Source organism: Drosophila sulfurigaster, chromosome 3 (assembly GCF_023558435.1).
Source record: "Drosophila sulfurigaster albostrigata strain 15112-1811.04 chromosome 3, ASM2355843v2, whole genome shotgun sequence".
Classification (NCBI taxonomy): domain Eukaryota; kingdom Metazoa; phylum Arthropoda; class Insecta; order Diptera; family Drosophilidae; genus Drosophila; species Drosophila sulfurigaster.
In genome coordinates this window covers 31988808-32003033 of record NC_084883.1, presented here as the reverse complement: position 1 = coordinate 32003033, position 14226 = coordinate 31988808, and the positions used below count along the sequence as shown (strand labels likewise).

The 14226-nt window shown below is 39.8% G+C and overlaps 1 protein-coding gene across 3 annotated transcripts in view; it reads left to right on the top strand.

Moving 5' to 3' along the window:
- Nucleotides 1-395: 395 nt before the first annotated feature.
- Nucleotides 396-14226, top strand: part of LOC133839925 (5-hydroxytryptamine receptor 2A) — a 70624-nt gene continuing 56793 nt past the window's right edge. For 2 of the 3 annotated variants that reach the window (XM_062271577.1, XM_062271576.1), the window contains exon 1: nt 396-762. The gene's annotated coding sequence lies outside the window, so the exon portion shown is untranslated. The remainder of the gene's footprint in view (nt 763-14226) is intronic. The other variant, XM_062271575.1, reaches the window with a different exon arrangement.

The window sequence follows — 14226 nt, the reverse complement described above, 5'->3', positions numbered from 1 at the left end:
CTCAGCGCTTATCAACTGATAACAGACAGCTCAATGGTAAAGAGTCTTCAGTTAGCGCTCTCTATGTCTCTCTCTTGGTTTTCGAACTAAGAGCGAAACTCTACACAAAGAGAGCAGCGCCCAGAGGCGTACCAGCTGCGACGCTGGCAGCAACAATTTGCACATGGCGCGACCGACATCGCGACAGTCTTCGGCCCAAAAATACGAACCGAGAACGACGACGACGACGACGACGATGCTGCCTGCTGCGCTTACTGCTGCTCACGTACACGCTGTGACGTAGTCAATGTTTGCTGCCTGCTGCCTGCGCTGTTGCTGCTGCTGACGTCGACTGCGGCAGCGGCTTTTTGGGTGCTCTGTGCGACGCTTGCTGCTGATAAACATTTTTCGTTTATCATCAGTTTGTCGATGGCACAGCGCGCAACTGGACGTTCTTTCGCTTTTACCGAGACTTTCACGTGTGCCCCAACAAATTTCACCTAACAATTTCTTCATCTCTCTGTGTGTATGTGTGTCTCTCTCAGTGTGTGCCTGTGCACTTGTGTTTATTGTAGGGGCATTACTTTAAACGGTTTTATCAGTGCCGCAAGTGATGCGTGAATTTTGCCGGCAAATTTCAGTGCAAAGTTAAGTTAGAAACAAAGTGCAAACAAAATATTTTCGAAAAATTCCAATATTCAATTTATTGCAAAAATATTTGTGTTCTGTGGCATGTTGAACTTCGAAATTTCTAATCAACAACAATTAAAGCGCTCTCGAAATGTGAGTAAATGCAATTATAACTAGAATTTAAGTGCCATTGAAATGGTTTGTACCCAAAAACTAATATGTTAAATAATAAATGCACTTTGCAATTTAGCTGCTTGTCATAACACATAAAATGCCAAACATTTTAATCGAAATTAGGACAAGAATCTCTTGGAAATAAAATTTAGCATAAATTCATAGAAATGTAATTTCCTAGAATTGGGTAATTGCAAAATAAAGCGGTCGGGTTTTAACTGGTTGGATATGCATTTAAAATTAGCTATCACAACAGCTTAACTGACCTTACGCACACACACAAATAGAAAGAGAAAAACAGAGCGAGAAAATAAACGTTGGTTATGGAGATAGAGACAAAGATGGGAATGAGAAAATTGGTAAAATTAAATTACCTGAAAGTATGCAACAATATTTTCACAATTTGTTTTCTTTTTTATTGTTGTTGTTGTTTTAGCTAGCAGCAAGATACAAAAACAAAACAAGCTCTAAAGCGAATTCACAAGTGTGGGGAGGGATCAGAGCATACCGAGGGAGAGAAATGGAGCATAGAAAAGTGCAAAGGCAGCGTAAAAGCGCACAAGACCTGAATGCGACTTGAAAAGTCAAAAATTATGTAAATGCAAAACATTTTTTATGCATGTAAACAATTTTTTGCGCCATTATGCGCCATCAAGTATGCAAAGATATGTTGCTCAACTCCCGAGGCAAAAGCCAAGCCCAGAACCTAGTCAGCCAAGCAGTCCGTCAGTCAGTCAGTCAGTAAGTCAAGCAGTCAGTCAGTCAGTCAGTCACCTGACATGCCAAAAAACGTGTACTACGAGGGAATGTTCAGATTTATGCGCTGACTGTCTGCTGTTGTCAGTTGGAGACGGCTCGGCAAATCAGTTTTGGCAGTTGTCTAAAAGCCAAACTCAAAGTCAAAGTAACATTTATACTTACTGTTACAGTTACATTTACAGTCCACAATCTGAAGGCTCTCTCACGGTCTCTGATGTAATCGTATTTGCTTTGGCTGTCGCTTTAATTAAATTTAAGATGCTGCCAAGCAAAAGTTGACTTCCCCGTTCTCTGCCAGCGAAGCGTGCAATATTTAACTTTCGAGTTTTGCATTCAATTCACGCACCAAAACTTGGCAACGACCAGCGTCTTGTCTATGGCTACATCTTCTAAACACACACACACATCCACACGCACCAAACACATATTCTTGTGCTTGCAAAAACTTATAAGCAGCATCACACATGCACATACATGAACTGAGGCTGACTTATGCATGGCGCAAAGTGCCACGTTTTTATTGTAATGCGAAAATCCCTGGCATGCTTTTAGTAGACAAAATATGCGCCTTTGGCGCTTAGTCGCCAGCTGCTGATATCTTCTTTCCCTTCCTCGTTCATTCCCAACCTCTCTCCACTCCCCGTTCTGAGTGTACAGCTCTAACACTCGCAGCTGGCGACATTTGTTACTTTTATTTACGCACAAAACCCCCGCCCGAAAAATGTACAACAGCGCTGCCAGCAAATAAGATTAACGTTCCCGCCAGAGCTGAAAGTAGTGAGCGCCATAAAACTTATGCCAGCCAGGACCCTCAGCTATCGACCAGCAAGGGCAGTAGCCACACACACACACACACATGCACACATCCTCATTGCCACATACGACGAGTATCCCTACACAGAAGCATCACCGGAACGCATAGAGAAAATGAGAAAGAGAGAGAGCGAAAGTAAAGTCAACGACGGCTGATGCCGGAGGTGATTCCCATTCATCATCAAGTGGCGTCTCCTGTCACGAGTTTTACCCAAAAAAAACGTGCAACTTTCTCGCATATTATGCTGCAAACAATGTTCTAAGAACTTTCCTACGCGCTAGCTCTTTGTGTCATTTGCTCGAGAGCAGCATAATGCAGCCTCTCTGGGGTTTTCAGCTTGTATGAGTATAATTTTTGGGTTTAAACATTTTTATTGCCTACATTGGGACACCATGGCCCGAGGGAACTCACACACACACACACTCCATACTCTATGCCCTATACTTACATACATATATATGAACTTCACTCCGCTTGCGGTTTATGGCCTCAAAAAGTCAGCTGAGTTTTATGTGCAGTCCGCTCGTTAATCCATTGCAGTCCACAACGTGATGGGCCATAATATTCGGTGCTCGAATATACTGAACAAACACAAAAAGTCACACAATTAACACACAACATTGCGTATACGCAACGTTGAGCATAATTAGAAAGTTGAAAATAAGCTTGAAGCATAGCATAGAGCAAAATCATTTGCCTAATATTAAGATAATTCTCTATTAAATTGTATTTAAATTTGCCGGCCGCAATTTTAATTACTCGCTTATTATATGCCTTAATCAACTTGATGAATGAAAAGTCAAAGGCCTTTTGCCAAGATATGAATATGAAATTTTGCTGCTTGGCTTCCACGTGCTGTTTAATTTACCCAAGGATCTTATTCGCTCCACTTCCCTCCCTCTCCTTGCCTCTCGCTCTCTCGGAAAATAGCCAGCGTGAAATGTTAAATATAAGCAAACTTTTAAGCAGCTTAAATATTAATTAATTTGTGCTCGAACAGAGAGAAAAAGTAAAAGCAGCCGCATTTTCATTTTAAATGTGAGCCAGACTATGTACTTCGCAACAACTGTCAACGGCTTCAACGTGGCTAAAAGTCACGCATATTTCATGCACAAAAATTAAATAAACTATGTACCACTGCAAAGGCCACTCAGAGTCACTTTTTTTTGTTCACTTTCCACTCACTGTCTGTAATGGTGGTTGGTGGCTGGTCCATTAACATTTCATTTTTGTGCGCTTCATTTAAATTTGAGCCACTTAAATTTGGCAGCAGATTCTGTGAAATAAATTACAATAAAATTGCTGCGGCATTTTCGAATGAAAATGAAAACGGAAAACGAAACAGAACGCAGAACGCAGAAAGCTGAGAGCTGAGAGCCACGAGAGTGTGAATGAATGGAGAGCACACAGAAGTGCGGCTACAGCAGTAAAGTTTAATATTTCCTTTAAAGGAATTATTAAAAATTGTGTAATAAAAGCAAGAGAGCAGCCATTAACCTGCACAGCCAGCAGCCGAAAATGTTTAGTCGTAAACATATTAAAAGCTACTTTGCATAAACTTTGCCCCCATCTCTCACTGACTCTCCAAGTTGAGACTTCCAAACTCCTAGCAAGCATTCGCAATCCTTATACCTTATGCCTTATACCTTATACCCAGACCCACAAACAGAATCGGGCAAGGACAAATGCCCATTTGCGATTTATTGAAAAAGGGAAAAAGAAAACGAAAGGCAGGGCCAGGGCAAACGGCAAAAAAAACATAAAATAAATGCGATGAGTGACGAGTGACGGGCGGTTGACGAGTCCCGACAAAGACGGACGGACGGACTGACAGTATGGGACGGCGAAAGGACTCTGTTGACGGGCTGTGAACGCGGCGTGGTCTTTATTAGGCAGACCAAGCCGACTGGTTAAAAGGCTTCATTAAAAACACATTTCGTGCATAAACGTCGACAGCGAAGGCGTCCGTCAACTTCATTCGAATGCAGCAAACTGAAAAAAGAAAGAAAACGCTGAAAAAGTCGCAGCAACAACAAAAAAAAAGCCAAGTCAGCCAAGCAACGAAATAAAAACCAACAGTGATATTATTTGCATTTGAAAAGCAGCTGTCAGAGCAGCAAACGTTACACAAACAACCAATGTTCTTGGCTTCCTTTAACCCGCGCAGTTTGTTCTGGAGAAAAATGCTGACGATAGTCACGGAGAAAACTCGATTAATTGCTAAACGATATAATTAAGTTCATTTATATGTAAAAAATAAAGAAAAAATAAACGAGTTATTTACCATTTGCTTTAAAACTAGGAATTTTTTTTTTGTAAAACAAAGAAAACTCAATTACTTGCTAAACGATAAAAATTAGTTGATTGACAAACAAAAAGCAGTAAAAAAAGAATGTTCTTGTATACTATCTAAATTCACAGGTTGATAGCGTGTTCTTCGTTTCATTTTTAATATTTAAAGAAAACATTCTTTTGCATTTAACAATTTTTGATCTCATAAAATTTCATGTATTTTTTTTTGTATTTTTAGTTTAATATAAAAAATATTTCTTATTTCGCTGTAAAATATCTAAACAATCTTTCTGTTTTTTACATAAGATGATAAGTTATTTTATTGCCGTAATATTATTTTCAAAAGTTGTATACAAAAATCTTGTTTTTCAGAATTTTCTGAACCATCGCATTTTTAGTTTAATATAAAAAATATTTCTTATTTCGCTTTCAAATAGCAAAACAATCTTTCTGTTTTTTTTACATAAGATGATAAGTATTTTTATTGTCGTAATATTATTTTCAAAAGTTGAATACAAAAATCTTGTTTATCAGAATTTTCTGAACCATCAAAAAAAAAATTCCAATTTTATTTACAAACTAAAATCTCATGAATTTTAAACTCAAACCAACTGCAGATTATTGACTTAAATAATCTTAAATTACATACTGTTCTAAAGTGAAGTCAAGCAAAATGAGACATAAATATTTCCGTAATACGCACAAGTTACGCTTGCAATTTTCGCAAATATATCACTGAGGGATTTCCATGTTTTCACATTTTGTCTATAATCTCATCTCCAATGTGCAGACAAACACAAGCACATCACAGTTTACACTCACTCAGACACAGCAACAAACAAAAACACACACACACTCACACAGAGAGAGACGTAGAAACATACTGACACACCCGAGCTTAGTTTATCAAAGCGTTTGCCTTATTTATATTTTCGCAGGGCGTTTGTGTCAGCAGCTGGCAAAGCGCGGCTAAACAAAATATTTACAATGCAGTCGAGCGATAAAATGAAATGGACACGCGCCGATCCCTGACCATTCCATTCGTTTTCCCATTCTCTGACCATTGGCCATGGGTCTCCCCTTCAGTCTGAGACCCCAAACTAACCGCCATGGCTGTCTTAGCTGTTGATACATAATCAAGTTTCAATTCGAAAACAATTCAGCGAAAACATTGCCAGTTGCTTTCGCACAAAGAGTGCTTGGAATTTTAAGCGTATCGCCGCCGCCGTCACCGCGTGTGATCAAATCTATAAAGGGGAGGGAATGGGTTCATCGTATGTGACGACGTCGTCATGTTGTCATGTGAGTCGAGGCAGTGCCGAAAAAAATTAAACGAAAATGAAACGAGAGAAGCAACAAAGAAAAGGCCAGTGAAATGTACACACACATAGAAAAAAGCCAGGCACAGTCACTGCATTTGACAGCACAGACGGCACAGGGATTGGGGCATGTGGCATGTGGCATGTGGCAGGCACTAGGTGGCAGGCACACATCAAAGCACCGGCTACACGCATCGATGGCATAGCTCTTGCTGTTGCTCATTCTATTGCTGGTAGTTCATTATGCCACTAGAGCAGTTTAATGTCGTTTAAAGAGTCGCTATCGCAGCGCAAAACAAAGCCACAAAATGCTGCAACAATTGAAGGGGCCAAGGGGCAAGGGTTCCAATGTCGGGCTGAGGACAATGTCCGTTCCACATTGAGTGACTGTGTTAGTATCTCACACGCAGAGATAGAGACTGTTTGTATTTTGTGTATTATAAGCAATTTTCCATTTTCCATTTTTTTTTTTTTTTTTTGTTGTTTCTTCTATTTTTACTTCTTTTTTTTTCCAAGTTTTCGCTTTGCGCTTTGTTACACGCTGACAGGCGACTATGAAAGCGAAACGTAATGAAAATGGTAACAAACAAAATAATTGAAATTTGGTTTAGCACAACAACAATAGCAACAACAGCGGCCACGAAAAAAAAAATTGGCCAAATGAGAACAAAAATTTGAGGCGAATGCCAGCAAATGCCAGAATAAAAGCAGATGCCGACAACATAGAGACAAAAAGAAAAACCAGAAGAAGACGATGCCAAAAAAAAAAATACGTTACGAAGATGAGAATTTAAGCCACGTCGAAAATTAAGAAAAAAAAACCGAGACTGAAATGCTCAAGAAATTCGCAGACCAGGACGACAATGTGGCCTTATTTTGTGCAGATTTGTCAGTTGATTCTGGTCTTAATACCCTGTGACCAAATGGGCTACAGAATGGCAATGATGCTATTAAGTTTTTGGCATAGCAAAAGTGCAGTCGAATTGTTGTTCGGCTATCTATCTACTTCACGTAGGGCATTTGTTAGTCGATCAGCTTCAATTAAAGCATTCACTGCGTTGTGGTCTTTTTTTGTCTTTCTGCGGCTTGAAAAGTTCTCGGCCATTGCAAATTAAATTTTCCAATTCGCAACGCCCATTCTTAATGTCGCATTCAGCTTTACCTTGACTCGGCTAAAGGCAGCCGTGCAGTCATTCTGCCAGGATAAAGACCGAGAACGAGACCGAGTCAGGACATACTGGCATATTCAATTTTCTAATTCTGTATAAAATTACAGTGAAACCACACAAACAGACAGACAGACAGACAGACAGACTGAAAGAGCGATAAACCAACAAACAAACACACAAATAACTTTCTTAAAAAAATAAAAAAATGCTGCGGAGAGTGAAGTGAAGACCAAGCTCAGACTAAGTGAAGTTTATATTTATTGCCAGATCTGTTTGTTCAACAATCTTCTACTAAATATGTATGTATATATTTTAAAATGCGTTAGCAAATCAATTTCCTCTTAGTGTACAACTTTTGTCGCACTAAATTTCGATGAAAAAGTTGAAATTCTGCAATTATTTATGCATTTGCGTTTGCGATAAAGACCAAAGTTAGCACTGGACTTTCCAAAATGGAACTTCAATACCATTGCAGACACGACTGTTCCAACTTTGCGGCAAACTTAATAACTTTATGCCCCAAAAACGACAAAACGAAGCATCAACAGCAGCAGCAGCAGGTGGAGCCACAGCAAATGACAAAATAAATTCGTTTTCATAAAAACAAAATGCCAAATCGAATATTAAATGCACTTATCAAAACTTCAAACTCAACAAAACTCTAGTATTAATTAGCATAATTAGCAATGACAAAACTGCATAATAATTTTCTAATAATTACCATAATTAGCATATACCCAAAAATGTGTCTATTCATATTTCAGTCGGCTGTTTTACAGACGCTTTCACATAGCACGTGAACTCTCTCTCTGTGCTGTGCTGCTATCAGTTCAAAACCAAAGCCAAGTGAAGCTCTACGAACATGAATCCAAAGGATCTGCTGCGATTTAGAACTCAGTCAGAACTTGGGCATCTTCGGCTTGAGGTCGTCCCACAAATTTCCATTTCCATTTCAAAGTCTCATGAATAATTTAAAGTGTTGCCTACTTCTGGGCGCACGTGAATGACTTTAAGGTCGCAACATCTTGAAATTTTCGCTAGCATTAAATATTTACTTCTGTGTGTGTGTGTGTTTGTGTGTGTGTATGTGTGTGTAGATGTAAACATATGTGAATGTGTAATTGATTTACTTAATTGCACAATTAGAGCAGCCAAAAACATGCTACTGCATTACAAAATTCTCTAATTGTAGCCGTGGGTAATTGCTTGTATCAATTGCGCACACACACACACGAGGGAGCTTAACGATAACTAGCGAAACTTGTCGTTGCTTGTCTTAAATGGCATTGGGACGTGTTCTGAACTAGGGACATACAGGTCATGGCTTTCCCCTCCCTGACTCGACGATTTTTTATCATTCGAATTTGTCTTCAAGCTTAAAAGAGAAATTACGCTGATCACTAGCAAATTTTAAAGTCCACCCAAAAGGAAAAACAAAGTAATTCGCGCAAAAGTCGTATAAAGCGCGACATTAGCGAGGAAAGTGAGGAACGCAAAGTGCACACGTTGTCGACATATCAAAAATGCAAAAAGTATGTTTGCTTGTTTCTCATATTTTTTTTTTTTTTTTTTTGTTCGTTTTTGTGTTCTTCTTCGTTTTGGTTAATTTGGCAAAAGTCAAGCAAAGCGCGCACATGACCTTCAACCACACCCCTGACCGCTTACCGCCTACAACCGACTGTCGACTGTCGGTTGTTGACTACTGACTGCCGTCTGCTGTCTCCCGTCTGCTGCCTTCCGCCTACATCGGTTTCTGTGCCATCAAACGCAGACTTTTTAATGAAAACGTGTTTGTTTTACCAAAGCAGCGGTCGTAAATTGCAGCTTGCCCTTCGACATGATACAGAGAGACTCATATATCTTCTATCTGTGTAGCATGTGTAGCAACATATGTATAATGGCACCAACGCACACACACACACACACTCACACACCCAAGCATACATTAACAAAACTGTCGCAAATTGCCAAAGAGCGTTTTTATGACATTTCATTAGTCGTAGAAGCTGTTGAAGCAGAAGGCGAATAACTAAGTCATTTAAAGTCATACTTATTCAAAATTCAAAATGACCCTAAGAGCGTTCTCTTTTATGAATTTCAAAGTTTAACGTATATAATTACAAATGAGTTCTAGAATGCCAAATAAACATTTGAGCGATTATGATTAACTCAAGTATCATATATAGTATGTTTATTGCTCGCATAGTTGAACAAATATTTTAATGATTAATGAAACTAACATTAACATTTAAGTGCGCGTTCTTCTCAATTTATGAATGTGAAATAAACGAACGAGCAGAAGTTCCGAAACTAAAGGTAATTTACGATTATATGGCAACATCTTGGCCGGGACATTTTAACTTTTAGGATTTTTGTGTTACGTGCTGTTGTCGCAGAACTTTAGCATATTTTATGGATGAAACTTTATGGTTTTTATGGCCTGCCAGACTTACAACTGATAAACGTAGCCAAACGGAAGAACACAACAGAACAGAACAGAGCAGAGGGAAAAAAAGCACTCGGAGAAAAACGGAACAAAACAAAACGAAATGGAATCACAATTTATTGCACTAAACAAGTGGCTGGACTGCTCTCGCAGGTAAACTTTTAATTTCAATGTCAGTGGCAAACTGAATGAGTAAATGTTGCAGCAGTGGCTGGCAGTTGGCTCTTGGCAGTTGGCTGTCGGCCGGAGGCAAAAGTTGGCAAAGTTCGTTTTGGGTTTTAATTGCGCTGGGAGAGAAGACATTTGAGTTAATTATGCGTCGATTTGGCTGGCAAGTAAACAAATTAATTAAAGGGCAAACATGGTGATAATGATCCTAGGAACACACATACACACACTCACACACATAAATTAAGCGGAAGCAGCTGTCCTGCGTCTGGCTTGGCTGCCAAGTGTCAACCGCGCCTCGCCTTTTGTTTTATGTTTGTGTTGCTGCCACTCTGTTATTGTTCCTGTTGCTGCTGCCGCTGCTGCGAGCACGCATTAATGTTAATTATTAAGCAAGTGACAATTTGAGTGATTTCGCTTGGGCCATGTCACACGCTCAACTAATGACAACAACAAACAAACAAACAGAGGAGAGACTAGAAAAACAATCAAAGCCTCACTTGATGACCCTCTTTCCCTATCGCCCACCCACCAGATTGAAGCGCAACAGTTTTCGGTCAACTGCCCTGCGAAAGAGATGGTACATTTTGGAGAGTATCTCTCTGCGAGTATCTCTCTCTCTCATTCCCTCCGCTGTCTGTCTTGCTTTAGTGGCACTGTCTGCGCTGTCATTTGTTATCTTTTCGCTTTGACATATCGCTACACTCACGCTGTCCAGTCGAGGAGGCGTTTCTTCTAGCCACATCGTTTTCACACGCAGCCACATTGCCAATTACACCTATATTCACACACAAACATACACACACAATGGCACACGCACACAGTGAGAAATGTCAACACACAGTGACATGGCAAAAGTGGAAATGGTAATTGCGTGTTAATTGCTTTACGCGTTCAAAGTGCTTTTCGCCATACACTTTATATGTCCCTATTTTTTTTTTTTTTTGTTTTTTTTTTTTTTTGTTGCGCGGATTCACAGACAATTCGCGTGCCCACGCACACACCTACACATCCAGCGCACGTTACAGGCACATTGAATGGCAACACAACTAATCAATCTACTGGTGGCGAAGCGTCACAAAGACAGCTTCACTCGACACACACACTCACACATACACACACACACACACAACAGCATGCAGAGTGTGCACAGATTTTACCGTTTTCAGGTTGCATTTCCGTTTTAGTCAGCTCACGGCAAATTGCAATTGCAAGGCTGTCACACATTGCGTATGAGCAATGTCCATAGAATTCATTCAATTCGCAAGAGGCCAAGAGAAAGAGAGAGTGGGAAAGAGACAGAAATTGAGATTGGAAATCTGTTTTGTAAATTGTGCACATTTTGTGCTCCGTAAATCGTCAGTGCTGAAAACTGTTGTCAATAATTATACCCGATGCCATGAAAGTAAAAGGGTATTATAACTATATGTAACAGACAAAAGAAGCCAACTCCGACCTCATAATGTAACATATTTACATATATACGTAAGTATATATTGTAGATCAGCGTTAATCATAAATATAGTCTTTATGATTTCTGACCATTTGGTTGATATACAAATTATAGAAGTTATTTAAGAAACAACTTTATATGGGAAAAATTTCTGCAGGAATTTATTTTGAATGTTATTTTAGTATATCGATATTCCGAATATAGTATTCGATATATTCTAAAAATTTTTCTATGTATAAATATGGTGTATTTTAAGAATAATAGTATTTCGCTATATACAATCGCCATTTTTTACTGATTTTCGGTCTATTAGTATGGTATTAAGAATAATAGCGAACTGTTTTACTTTTATTAAAAATGTGTATCTGACACTGAAGCATACTCGACTATTTTTGGGTATATTAAGATGGTATATTTTAAAGATAATTCTATTTTACTTTTATTGAGAAAGTGTGGCAGGTATCTGACAGACGGGCACATTCGCATTTTAGGTTTCTTACTTGTTTTGCTGTAGCAGTGTTTAAGTTGCATCAATTATACTAGAAATCTCTCGCACAGAAATCTACTTGAATTCGGAATATGAAATGTGAGTAGCTTGAGCAGCATTAAATGCTGCTGCTATGAATGTGAATAAGCACTTGATAATCACACATGATTCGTATTGCTGTCACCAATGTTGTTTTGGCATTAGCATTCAGATCGTAAAGTTAATAATGTAATTACCTGCAGTATGCGTATGTATTTAGTGCTAAGCCAGCTGGCACTTGATTATTGACATGACCCACGACCAGCTGCCACTCTTATCATATTTGTGCCTCAAGACATTCCACGTGTCAACATGTGTTGCCCCATGCCCAGCAACGTCAATGGCAACGGCAAACGCGGCTTCTGTTTCTGCCTCTAAGCACATTATGGCTGTCAACATGTTTATTATTCACCTGTGCATGAAAAAGGCCAAGTTATTAAAAACTTTGCCACATTAGGGAACACAATAAGTGCGGGAGATGGCGACGACGACGCGTGGCTGCTGCGTGGCAAGCACTTTTGCAAACAATTGGCGAAAAAATGTGTGTGTGTGTGTGTGTGTGTGTCCCTCTCGCTTTTTGCGAGTAACTCACAAAAAATGCAATAAAAGTTGCCCTGAATGCGACGTGTTTGCTTAAGTATTTCGTAGGTAGGCAAAAGATGATGCGAATGGCGGAAGACTTACTTGAGCAAGTCCTGGGGGAGGCGGGGGCGTGGCATGCCAGCAGTCAGCAGCCCGTTTGCTGATTGTGATAAATGCGACAAAGACATGTGTAAAATATGCTTCATGTGCCTTATTATTGCGTTTTATGGCCTTTGGGGGCCCACACACATGAGAGCACGAACATATACACACACACACACACACACTCACATGCATGTCATGGAGGTGCAAAACAAATTCCAAAATGTCGAAATGCTGAAATGTTGAAATGTCGCCCGCGTCGTTGTCGTTGTCGCTGTCATTGTCGAACTTCAAGTGTTTAAATATTTGCCGAAATTCCAGCAAATGCCAAAAATGCTTTTAATTACATTTAATTCGCTTCTGTTGTCACATGACTGGTTGAGAGTGGGCTTTAAAGTTTCGTCGTCACCATTATCATTGCATAATCAAATGAAATGCACAACATGGCAAATATGTTGCTCCCAATGGTCGCATAATCCATAACAAAAAGAACAAGAAAAACAAGAGCAACAATGGCTCATAATCAACTACAGCACCCCGACTCGGCCCCGAAAATTTCCCCAGAGTAAAGGCTAAAAAAAGACAAATTCGCAAAATACGCGCACATGTTGTGTGTGTGTGTGTGGAAAGTAAGTGTACTCGCAATGAAGACATAAGACATGTTTGCATAAAAAAATAAAAGAAACACACGCAGAAAATAAAGCAGCAGCATTTTAATAATAGCACAAAGGCAACACAATGCCAAAGGCTGATGACGCATCACAGCACAGTACCACAGCACACCCACAGGAGTAGGGAAGAGAGACATGCCTTTTTTGGGCGGGGGTCCAAGTCGAGAGTCTTTTCTCATCTGTAACTGGATATTTGTGTGCGACAAAGTCAACGCACGTTGCTCTTGGCGACTTCGATGAACAGCAACCCTTTTTTTTACTGTCTGCGTATTTCAGGTATGTCTGTGTGTGTGGGCGAGAGTGTGATTGTACTTGTGTGTAGGTACTTTGTGGCGTCTCTATGCTATGTTGGATTTGGCAGCTGCAATTAAAGAAAGAAATCTGCTGACCAGTCACTGACACAGCGCTTGCCAAGTACAATCAATTAGGCAAAGTGCACTCTGCAAGACAGTGATGAAGAGATGGGGGAGGGGAGAGTGAAGAGTGAAGAGTATGGCATAGTTAATGCAAATAAACGATGCAATTTTCGTTAACATACATTCCAGCTGGAAGCTGAAGCGAGAAGAGCTTATGCACACGCTGCGTATACGCAACGCCAAGTGGTACTTTACCGCGTAATTTTGCTCGTTTCTTTTCCCCCGCACCCTCCGCATACCGACTAGCACTTAAGGCTGCCGTTTTCATAAAATAAACCATTAAAAGAAATAAGTTAAAGTGCATGTGGTCGTTTTGGGGGGAGGACTTCAGCAGTACTTTGTGCTGTACCAGCAGCCACTTTAATTGCATTTTAATTAATTTTTTCTGTGCTTTCACTCCCCCGTTTTTGCTCGACATGTGCTTCGGTAATGCATATAATTACTTCTACAGCATTAATTGCAATGGCAGCGCCAGGTAGCAACTGACTTAAGCACAAATTTTGTACTGCGTATAAACTATGCTCAGCTAGAACTTTCAACTTAGAGATCTGAACGGAATTCCATCACACAATAAATGTCATGGCAAACTAACTTGCATTTGAATTACAAAAATTGGTTCTCATGCCAAGATCAGGGTCAAAGTCTGACATTTGACATTCAGCTGTGAAGTGCAGTCCAAAAATAATATGATTAAAACAGTCGAGTGCTCAAGCAACAGTTAGAGTC